We start from the raw sequence: 12,096 nt of genomic DNA, 5'->3' as shown, positions 1-12,096 counted from the left end.
CCCCTACTACCACAGCCTTATCACATGCACAGACTGCAGATACACACTCACACACACGCACATTTCTGCCTCTAGCAAACACGCTGCAAACATCCTGCATTACACACTTGGACACAAAAGGAGAGAGTAAGAGAAAAGAGGAGGATGGGTTGAATCCATGGCTGTCTCTCCTGGAGCTTTGCTCTGTTTGGAGTGCTGTTATAGATCCACCTCTGCTGCCTCCTCTCACCTGTCTCACCTATCTGCTCTGGGCCTAATAGTGCACCAAGTCTTGGACAAAGAGCAGGTCACAGAACTGACAAACTGATGTTATATCATCTATCGCTATTTTAAAGTTCAAAGTCTTGAAGAATCAGTCATTTCAGCTGCATTTGTTCATTTGGTTTTTACATGATATGGTTGTAATTAAGCACCATTTACCTTAGTCTTTTATTTTTTTCACCAAGATTTATTCGCCACGCTGTTACTGTTTCTTCAAGCATCTCAGTCAATATCATTTTATTCAGATGAGGGAATCGAGGGCAGGGGAAATCCACCCAACTCGTCAAATGTGCTCACCAGCCCATTTATTAGATACACTTGTTTGACTACTTGTTAACTTGAATAGTGAATTTGCCAATTACATGGCAGAAACGTAATGCATTTAGTTGTCTTTGTGGTGAAATTTGCTAAACTCAAATGTGTGTCAGAATGGAGAGAAAAATGGGGATTGAAGTAATTTTGAATGTAACCAAGGCATGTAGAATAACATCTCTGAATGCATGACACTTGATACTTGGATCTCATGGACTGTAGCAGCAGCAGAAGACCATCCCAAATGCAAAGGAGAAGAAACTGAGGGAACAATTCACCAAGATTAGGCAGAAATTGATTGGAAAGAGTTCCCTCCTCTAATTTGAGTTTCATTCCTAATCTGCTATTTCAGTGCAATTTTAGTGCAATGACAAAAGCTTTCTATTCAATGTCAGCTGCAACATTTATATGAAAATGTCAGAATATGGTGTAAACAACATAAAAGTATAGATCCTTCCTGACTTGTATGAAGGGTTCAGGAAAGTGGTGGTGGGGTAATAGTCTTGGTGATATTTGTATCATTTGTTGACCACATCATATAATCTCAACTGATTTCTTCAACATGACAGTCTAAGCCTTAAACATCTCAATCCAGAAAAGCACCTCTCTTTCTACAAGTAATACTGTGTAACAGGAAATTCTTATAATTTATCTGAAAAACTACAATAATGAAGTGATGCTGTAATGTAAAAATTAGCCAAAATTTCTAATAAATGTTTCCAACACTTGTTAAAACTACTCCATGAATAATTAAGGCACTTCTAAAGGCATAAACAGTCCAAGCCAGTAATACCAAGGTATAACTAATGAATTGACTGGTGAGTATATATTAAATATGTGCATCAAGAATGAGGAAAGTGCAACCAGTTCCAATGTACTATTGTCAAGCAGAGTATGATTATGGGACAATCCAGGACATTGATGAGGAAGATATGGAAGAGGAGAGAACGAGAGCCATTGAGAGGAAGAAGTAAGAGAGAAGCTGTAGCAATGGGGGTTTATGGATGTCTTTGTGTGTCACACTCCATTGACTCAGCCTCTGTACCCCAGCAGGCATGTGATCCCTGTGTGATGCTGCTAATAGCAACACCAATGGGGTCGAAAACAAGTGCGCGTGTGAGACAATGGGAATGGGTGGGGTGTGGGGATGGAGGACAAACAGGAAAAGCCAGACAGCAATAGAGCAAGCAGGAAGGAGGAAAGACATTTAGAGGAATAAAAGAAAAAGTGAGGGCAGAAATGTTGCAGAAAAGACGGATGACACTCCGGTCCCTCAGGGATTAGTTACAAGGACAGCCAAGTTGGTCTCTCTATCCCCTTGTACCTTCATGTCCCCTTATGCCCCTTAATGTCCAGCCACGTCCCCAGATGCAAATGCACTTAGATAGCTGGATCACCTCTGCAGTCTATACCTGAATGAGCAAAGTGTGTTTTTACTCCAGTGGCTAATTCAGTACAGGTTATGGGTCTTGGTGTGTGCGTTTCTCAAAGTTAGACATTAAAGTGTATGAGCAAAGTTGTTCTACTTTCCTCTGTAGATTAAAGGAAGTAAGGTAAATTTTTACTGATTTGGTGAAACTTTTCTTTCTAGTTTATAGTATATCTCAACTTTTCTTTTTTATACTTTGCTTTGACTTTTCATCTCTTTGTTGCTGCTGGTACAGAAATAAACGTATGGTTATCTATTCCTGCTTATGTCCGCTGCAAAAACATGTTTTTTAGAGGGATTTGCTCTTTATAATAAATCTTGGTTTTCATGTACTGTACAGACAGCACACATTTTCTTCACTGTGTGCTTCACAGAGGATAAAGATAAAATCCTACCCGTCTAATTTTCATTTCACACTCAATATGTATCTGTGCCGTTCCTGAGGCTGCAGCTACAACATTGGGAATGTTGCTTAAGCCTTCCCTGCTCTCTGACTGTCAGCCCTGGCTAACTTTGAGTAGCGCTGAAGCATTGCGATGCCTTCTTCGTTCTGACTCTCTGTCTCCACCAGTCACAACTAGCAGATCCATGATGCCCTCTTATGTGGTTTCTGCAGATGCTGGTGTCTGTGGCGATAAGGCCTCGCAGTTGAGCAATCTGATTGGATTAGCAGGCTCTTTGAACAAGCCCTGACTGGCTTTTTGCCGGGGGGATGCAAATGAGGTTCTTAAGAGGAAGGAACTTGACCCTTATTGAGGCTGGCAGTATGGACGGTGGCACAGTGAAAGGAAGGAGGGGTAGTGCACAGTCTTTGAAAGCTGAATTGTGGGAAGTAAGGAGGTAGAAGTATATCAGTGGCAGACTCGTTCTCTATCGCCTCATTTTTTTCCCCCTCTCTCAGTCTGGATAAGTGTCTCCATGGTGCCACTTGTCTGCCTGGTTGGCCTTATGGCTTCCTGGCTTTTCCAATTTGTGTCAATGTGTCAAAGCCACTCTTTGGTTGTGTTTAACCTTTTTGACAAGCTGGTTAGCTGCCTAGCCTGGAAGTCTCCAAATTTAAAGACTTGTGACTACAAAGATGCAACATTTGTGCCCACGACCAAGCAGGACTCATGATACTCCACACTAAAAATGTTCTTGTTAAATTTATTGAAACTTTGGAATCGTGGGCTGGTAGGATTCCGTTAAGCACTCCATTTTGGGTGCATGTTTACTGGGTTCTCTAGAAATTATTTTAAGTCAAGGTTAGTGAAATGTCTGGACTCATTGCTCTGACACAATTGCACCAATTACAAAGATACATGATGCAAACAGCAAGCACATAAATTTGTAAATTCTTGCGCTGTGTGCTCTAAGTTTTATGTTGATATTGTTTTGAATGGACACCGAATATAAGATTCGCAACTGCTGACGTCTCCAAACTGACTGCTTGGTGAATGATGACAGTGGTTTTGGTGTGGGTCTTAAAAAGTTTGTCTGGCAGTATTGTGGTTACTCTGTAGAAAATCAAATCTGTTACGTATAATATAAAACACTTGAAATGCTCAATTAGCCAAGCTTTAGTTGCTAATGCTGCTTAAGTTGATTTCTGCTTTGTAGTGTATCGGCGCTCCAAGAAAAGTATTTCAGTTTATATTTATAGAGAAGTTCATTTCACCCTATTTGGCTCAAAATCTTAAAATAATTTGATGAAACTTGAGGGGGCTGAAGTGTCTATAGTTTGGAGATATTTCAAGGTATATGTGGAGGATACTAAAAAGGATTTATTTTATTATCAACTATATCATATTCATTATTTTTAAGGTGTCCACTGGTTTGTACTTTGATGTTGTTTGGATTTGTTAATGCAGTGAGAGGGAATGTGGATCTATAAAGAAGAAGAACAAGCTAGTTCTAAATAAAAGAAATAAGTTTTCAAAAGTTATTGTGTGATGTAAAAGTACCAACTCATTAATTACTCTGTATTGTTACTTGGAATCAGCAAGTACCTAAACTGAAGTGTTTGTACTCGATCTGGAAAACACTGGCATAGGGACACCCAAGTTTTCAAACAGGACTTTGCTGTTAAATTTTAATCAATGTAGAATGTAGTGCTTTATGTTTAAAGTGTGATCTGCTCTGCACGGCGCTCTCTCTGGTGTGAACTGCCGAGCAACTAAAGTTTCTAAAGTTTAACATTTACACCCCAAAGTTGCATTATGGATGTGAGAAAGACTAAATTTACTTTGCTCCAAATGTTTTGCAGTGTTTTAGAAATCTTCCAATCCAAAAATAAAATGTTCACTATAAATGCTGTGGGCCTGTTTCAAGGTCATGAGATTGACAGGCTGTTAGGGAGAAACATTGTCACTTTTACAATGAAAACACAAAATTTATTGAATAATTTATTTTTCTATCAGATCGGTTTATTGCGGATACAGATGATATGGGTATAATCCTGTCTCTGTTCATTGTTTAAAAGTTACTGCATGGCCTTGGTGGAATCTCATGCTGTTTTATATGAACACTTCAAAGCATTCACACGTGCTATATGACCTCACAGTGCCAACCTAGGAAAAAAAATTTGAATAGGGCTGTAAGTCATGCTAAATTAATCCTGCTTTTGTTCCAGAGAGACAAGGTTGTTTTGGGTGTAGATGGTGAGAGATTGAATGGATGGAGTGCAGTTTTAGGAGCAGAACCCACTGTTAAGGGTTTGTAGCCAACTTGGCCCTTCTCTCACCCTCTCTTCTCCCCTGAGGGGTTTTATCTGCCCACTTCTTCCTTTCGTGCGGGGCCCACGGGACACTTTAATGGCGCCATGTTCCCTGTCAGTCAGATATTTAAATGGAAACCGACCATGAAAGTATGGCTGCTCAGGGCTGGCTTGTTTCGTCACGTCCTTGCTCTCAGCAGTCCAGAGTCAAAAATCAGATGCCAGAACTCCAGCCCCAAGCTCCAGACGAGCCTGGGGGAGACGAGTCAGGCTCAATCTGCAAGTTTAATATCCCCCTTCAGGTTTTAAACCTGTTTACCTTGCAGATTTGATCAAGGATACGGATGCCAGTGGAGGCAGCAGCTCCTTGCTTTGGAAACCTTCTGTCCAGAGGTTCATTGATTCATGCTAAACGGGTCCAGGCATCATTATTAATCACTCACTTGACTCAATTGATATTGTCCTACACACAAAAGAATCTTGTTTCTTTTAAAATCTACATCTGTAAAGGTGCATTGTTTTACTTGCTGTGTTTGTAGCTGGTGCTGCACCTCTGTTGCCCTATAATAGTTATAATTATCAGTGTGACAATTGACAGCTGCAGGTGGTCTCACCAACCCTCACCAGACAACCTAATTTAACCCAGTAATAAATCTCTGTGCCCAGTTGGCCATTTTAGCTGTTTGGCACGGGGCACTGTAAATTTACCCTAATTAGATCCTCCTTCCTTCTCCTCCCACTCTGCTTTCCCCATCTTACCTCTTTTCTCAGACTCTTTCTCTCTCCCCCGTCTCCTCCCCTGCTCATTGGTACATATGCTCATACACCTGGCCTGCATCGTTACCTGTTTACAAATGACCAGGCTGGTTCTGCTGGCTTCAGCATCCCCTCCACTGCACAGTACTGAATCTCTCCTTCTCTCTCACACTCTCTAACCCTCCCCTGTGTCATAATTAGACCTCAGAGCTCATGTTTGCTTGCTTAATATTATAATCCACCTGCAATTCTCTCTCTGTTGTGCTTTGCTGTACAATCAGTCCAGCAAACACCCCAAAGTCTCCTATCATGACCTCCATGCTGCTGGATATTTGGAATTGGACGTTAAGCAGGACTATTTTATTTTGACATTCTCACATGTCCTCCATGCTGGGAGGTATGTAACGACACATCCAGCTCACAATATAAGATACATGGTATTGGGTTCATTGAGAAGGTTTTTGGGAAAACTGACAATAATTGGTTTTGGTTTCACAAATAAAGGTTGAACACATTTAATAGTTTGTAATAAATAAGCGCAGAAAGTGTAGAGTTAATGAGTTCAGATTTTTATTCTTATCTAATTCCTGGTCCTAAAAGTACAATAAAGGTTTTCCAAAGTACACGGTCTGATTCAAATGATATGTGCAGGTTTGGTTTTTCCAAGAGTTTTTCATTTTGCTGTGATTTGCTGTGATTTACGGAAGACGCTTATTCATTTATATTTTTGAAAACAACCCGTCAAAACTGTTAACAAATCACAAATCATAACCAGAATCATTATTGACAAATGGCAATGTTGCCAAATTAGCCCATAGGAAAAAAAGCAACTGCAACTAGAAAATAAGTCCAAGAAAACATCCACCTTATTTTTTCTCCCCCCAACCTCATAACATATTCAAGTTCTTGAGTATTTTTAGTAGCTTCTATAAATTTTTACCACAGCATCTACTTTAGATTAAGAGCTATAGCTTATCTAGCAGGAGCCCAGGTGTGCCCAAAGTGAATTTGGTGAAATAACAGTTAGCAATTGTAAATTTATTTTTTGTTACCAGATGTTTTCTCAAAATTAAGTATACGTGGATTGAAATTTGTTATTTCTCTGCTGAAAAAAAGAAGCATTATAATATACTATGCCACAGAGCATAAAAAGCCATCTCATAGCTGACACATTATGACTCCCCAAAAGTTGCTAATTGCCAAATGATAAAATGCACTTTAACTTGTATGATCAGTATATGACCCATAGTTTCCTGGCCTGCAGAAGAAAAACTAATTTCTCTATTTTATGCAGTGTTTTTATAAGCAGCTGGGGCATTTTATTATTAAGGTAGATTTCCAAGCTTCTTTGTGCCATCATTCACAGCTTAACTTCAACGACTGAGCAAATTACCTGTTGACCAGGGTGATCCTGCGTCTTCCTGTGAATTCATGTCCTCCCACTGGTCTTCATCGTCTAGTTTCTCTTTCTCACTTTCATCAGAATGCTGCTGTGTCATCTGAACCTTGAGAGTATATTTCATATTGGCAGCCCTGTTTGTAGTGATATATTGAGATGAGTTTGGTAATGGGGCAGCAGAAGTGACATTATTTAATATATTTTTAATTTTAGCTCTGCGGTTAAATACGTCCATCACGAACTACCCCCAAGTACCTGTGTGTTATGTAATTCTCTGACTCTAGTGAAAGCAGAATTAGTAACAGTTAAAATGCTAATTTTTTTTTTTTGAGGAGTTTTCCCCTTTAAAAGTCCCTAAACACCCATCTCACATTACCTATGCATGACATCAAACCCTAATTTTGGTGCTCAAAGGATCTCTAGCTATATGGGTATAGCTAGAGGTCAATACCCATCTACAGTGGTTGTCTTACTTTTTCTGCTCTCCATATCATGCCTACCTTTTGTCCCAATTGGTCCCACAAGTTGGTTTAATGAGGAACTAGGGGACCAACCTAATCATTCAGTGGCAGAGTGGGACATGGCACACATGTCTTCACTGTCCTACTGTTGTTAAAAAACATCCAGTCAAATTAGGCATAGAGGACAAAGACAGCTCATATGGGAGCAGGTCTTTATAAGCAAGTCCCCTGTCTAAATAAAAACAATCCAGGTTGTCACTTCCAACATTTTCATGTAAATATCCCCCCCCCAAAAAAAACAACACCAAAGTTGTTCATAATAAGCTCAGCTGGAGACTGCAGCTCCAAGGAGGAGTTTTGTGGGAGCAAGCGTTTAGGCGCCGCAAAATGGTGGCCATGCAAGAAAGAATCAAAGCAACTCTCCATGTATAGTTTTTGTTGAGGAAATAATATTATACTGTGCTGTAAAGCTCAAAAAGTAAATTTTACATAATACTTCACCTTTAGATTTACTGTGTAAGACCAATTCCCATGCTGACAGCAAACAAATAGCTCTTTGGAAGACAGACTTCACTCTGATAAGATATACTGTGCCGTTTTATTATCTTGAGGTCTCATATCACCCCCACTATGAGGCCAACATCCCCCTCTTAGTTGTTCCTGTAAAAGGTACAAATTTTGCGTGTGTGTTTGTGTGTCAGAGGATGTGTGTCGGGGTATCAGTGTCAGGGCTAATGGTCTCTAGCAGGGGCGTCAGCTTGAAGATTTATGCCGCAAATTAGTCAAATGTGATCAAACAGCAACCCAGTTAATCATGCAGGACCCACGTTTATCCCTGGTTTATCTACAGGCATAATTATAGACACCCATTCCTCTGACAGGCCAAAGGCAGGGCCCCTGCAGAGTGATATTGGGGCGGGGGGCCTCCATGCAGTGTTGTCACAGTGATGAATGTCTTAGGGATGCAGGGAGTGTTTTAAACATGTATATACTTAACACACACCAACGTGAATGCTGTGAAGGAAGGCACGGCCCCTGCAGAACTAGTGCAACTGCGATCTGGACCAGCATCCTAAAGGAGAACCAGCGTGTCAGCCCCCCTTTTCCTCCTGGGTTTCACCATTTGAAGCACCTCTGCCATTAAGCACGAGCTGTGCCATAAATCCAACTCGTCATACGACTTCCAATTCATTATGTGTTAAGTGTTGACTGGTTAAAGCCAGCTCTATCACTCATTCCCTCACATTTCAACTGTCTCCTCTGCAGCCACGCACAACTTGGAAAGGGGGAATGGGAATCATCTGGCAGTGTTCTGTTATTCTAGGCCATTACCATGTGCCAAGCTGGGAAAGAGATCCAGTGATGTGTGCTGCAGTTTGTGATTGGAGTGGATCCTCTCTCTCCCCCCACCTCTGACAGCCATTTTAAACACTCGTTTATGCAGCGCTTTTAATATCAATAAGAGAAGCAGGCAGGCAGGCGGACAGGCTGCAGTTTCTTACACACACACACACGCAGACACATGCACACACACACAGAGAGTGACACATACGGCCTGGCTGGAAATCAGCAGCCTCCATCTCCCTGGTATGACAGGGTGTGGTAATTATGTCTCTGTGAGAGTGTGTGCTGTTTGCTGGGTGAAAAATGATAATGGGGTGATTTTTAAGTGCCATATCTCCCGCACGGGTAATGAAAAGTACTTTTAATCCAGTTCGGAGGAACGGAGGGGTGGAGGAGAGGAGTGGCTGGGGAAAGGAAGCAGAAGGGTCTGTTGTGATGGGAGGAGAAGAGGAGGAGTGGAGGAATAAGAGGCTGCTCTAAGGGTGGAGGCACGCTGATAGAGGGAGCTGAGGAAAAGAGAGAGATGGGTGAGTTCTATATGGAGATGAGGGAAGAGGACAAAATGAGAAGCAAGGAGAGGTTGCTAAAATTGTGTGTGTGCGTGCGCGCGTGTGTGTGTGTGTGTGAAGGAGAGTTTGTGTTGCGCCAGGGGAATACATAAGCCTTGGCAATAAAATCAGCAATTAGAATAATTAAGAAAGACTGACAAGCTCTTTGTCTCTTTCTCTTCCTGTTTCTTTTTTCTTCTCTTCTCTACCTCTTTTTGTTTTCAGATGTAACTGCAAATATGTCAGATAGTAAAATGCTGGGAATGTCAGGTTACTAACATGACTATCCGTGTTGGATAACACACTCATGAACTTGTCAGAAGTCAGCCAATGTCAGAGGCAAAGAAGTAAAACGATAACTGTGCCGTCTCTCACTTGTCTCACCTTTACTTGGTCTCTATTTCACAAACACAATAAAACTCACAGATACATTTCACCTGAGGTGAAATGTGGAAATCATTTTTCAGTCTATTGGTTTCCTTAAGAAAAACCGGTTTTTTGAAAGACAGATGGCGTTAACCAGTTACTTCTCACCCCTTTGCTAGATGCGTCACACTTAATTATGAGCTTGGATCAGTGGAGCATGAGCTCAGAAAGAGTTGATGCACATATGAAGTATGTTTGCACAGATGAATGTGTGTCTGCAACAGCATCCAACTAACTCATTTTGCATCATAGTCTGCTTTCTTTTTTTTGTGGTACCCAAAGTTTAGATTCTATATTAATTAAGATGAATAATGCTTGATTGATCTAAGGATAGGATAACTTGGAGTAAAAATATAACAGTTTCAAACAAATAACATAAATCATTAAAAACGCAAATGTAATCATGATTTGATTACTTATATATATATATACATTCTTTTAAATTTGACATTTATTGTTATTATAAGGTAATACCTTCATCAATAGAATTATAATCATTATTATTTAGTTTAGATTTTCATACACAGACTCTACAACAACATAGTTTTATCGCTATTAAATCTTTTAAAAGTTTTATCACCTTTAAAAACTGAATATAAAAAATATATCTTATTCTGGGTAATAAGTTCTTAAAACTACTTCAAAAATGTTAGATTTGTATTCCAAATTGTTACATAAGGGTAAGTATAAAATAACAATAATGTTATTTATAAGCTATGACACCTGTAATCATATGCTTTAATATTTGGTTTGATTTATTTATTTAAGCAGGTTTTTAAAAACAAAAAAACAAGCAAGACAAGACAGAGGAAATATGCATACATAACCAAGAACAAAATAATTTGTTTACCACTACTTTTCTGTGTGAGAAGGAGTACAAAGAAATGAACACTTATTTAATCCTACCCCTTAACTTAATGAAATATGTTTTTTTTGCAACAGCAGATATAGTTATTCATGTCCTGTTTAAATAAAAGAAAACATTAGCCCTGTCATACTTGAAAGATTAATTTAGTTTTTTTTTCCCTGAGCTTGATGCCCAAGAAAGACTGTAATGTTACTTAGCATAATCTGTATGCAGGACACCTCAGAGCAGCAAATAAAAGTCCCTGTCGGTGTGTCTACATTTCTGTTAAATCTGCTTAAGATTTTATAATAGGAGCTTGATAAATGAGGAGTTTATTTGTCTTCATAATTTACAGAATCTCAAGTGTGTGATTCATAGGTCAATTACTCAAAGAGCCACCTCTGTCCAAACATTTATTCCTCTGTTTAAGTCTGCATTTCTTTATAAATCCATCATGAAATGCTCACGCTACCCTCTGTGTCTGTGCGTGCATGTACGCACGCGTCAGTGTTTACTTGTGCACGCCCATGTGTTTGGATTTGCATGCAGCTCATGTGATATGTTTTAATTCGGGGTAAAAAGACAGCAGTGCGACGGGGCAGGTTGGCTTTATCAGAGTCTGTTTATCTTAATTCCCCTCCATCTCTTTCAGACCCACCATCCATTACCTGTCTGGAGGAAGCAACATGCTCTACGTCCTCTTGCACACAAACATAAAATTACCGTGGAGTTTAAAATATGAAGTTAGGACCGCGTTAGAGGATTGCCTGTCTCTTTTTCAGACAGGTATGCATTGTTGCCTTGTCTTACATGGACTTTTTATTGCTGTCCATTGTGACCTTGTCTGGGTAAGCTGCTTTGTGAGGTAGCTCTTAAAAAAGCTCAACATGAAAGCAATTTGAAACTCATCTCACACATCATACCACCAGTCATGACCCAGACACTTTGCTCAGCAACCAACTTTAAAACTATTTCACATTTTGTGATGTTGCAACACAAAACTCTAATTTACTATATGGGATTTTTATTTAACAGACCAAAACAAAGTAGCATATGACTTTAGAGTAAAATCTGTATAAGGAACAAGTTTGCATATGAATTCTGAAAACTGGTATGCATTTTTTTTAACCCCGTTTACTCTGAGCTGCCTAAATAAAGTGCTTGATAAGTGCTTCAGAAGTCCTGTAATTAAACAGAATGTGTAATTATAGTTGTAGTATTGTGTTGCTTGGATCCCTCTTTTTATGCAGGAGCAGCACCATAATATGCACAATTTGATCATCAACTATACCAGGTTACTATGCATCTTTGAACCTCTTAATAAATTTGGCCACATAAGCAATCAAGCCCTTGCTCATCATTTATTCTGCACATATGCACCACTACCACAAAATCAATGCAAGCATGACTCGAGTAGCTCCACAAAAAATAAGAAACACCAACGCTTAATCTCAAATTACAACATGAAGCTTCTTTATTTGAATCCGGAACTTCTGCTGTGAGTCACTGTCTGGTTAATTCAGATAATATCTAATTCAGCGCTTAGGGTAACGGAAAGAGGATTCAAACTTTTATTTCCAAATGGTCATTTTTATTGTGGACAAAAAGAAAATAAAAA

General features: G+C 39.6%; 1 protein-coding gene across 1 annotated transcript in view; it reads left to right on the top strand.

The window, feature by feature from the left end:
- wwox (WW domain containing oxidoreductase) overlaps positions 1-12,096 on the top strand; it is a 150,813-nt gene that overhangs the window by 121,519 nt on the left and 17,198 nt on the right. The window lies entirely within an intron of this gene.

The sequence above is a fragment of the Gambusia affinis genome, linkage group LG08 (genome assembly GCF_019740435.1).
Source record: "Gambusia affinis linkage group LG08, SWU_Gaff_1.0, whole genome shotgun sequence".
In the NCBI taxonomy this organism is placed as follows: domain Eukaryota; kingdom Metazoa; phylum Chordata; class Actinopteri; order Cyprinodontiformes; family Poeciliidae; genus Gambusia; species Gambusia affinis.
This window is presented reverse-complemented; position numbering and strand designations above follow the sequence as displayed.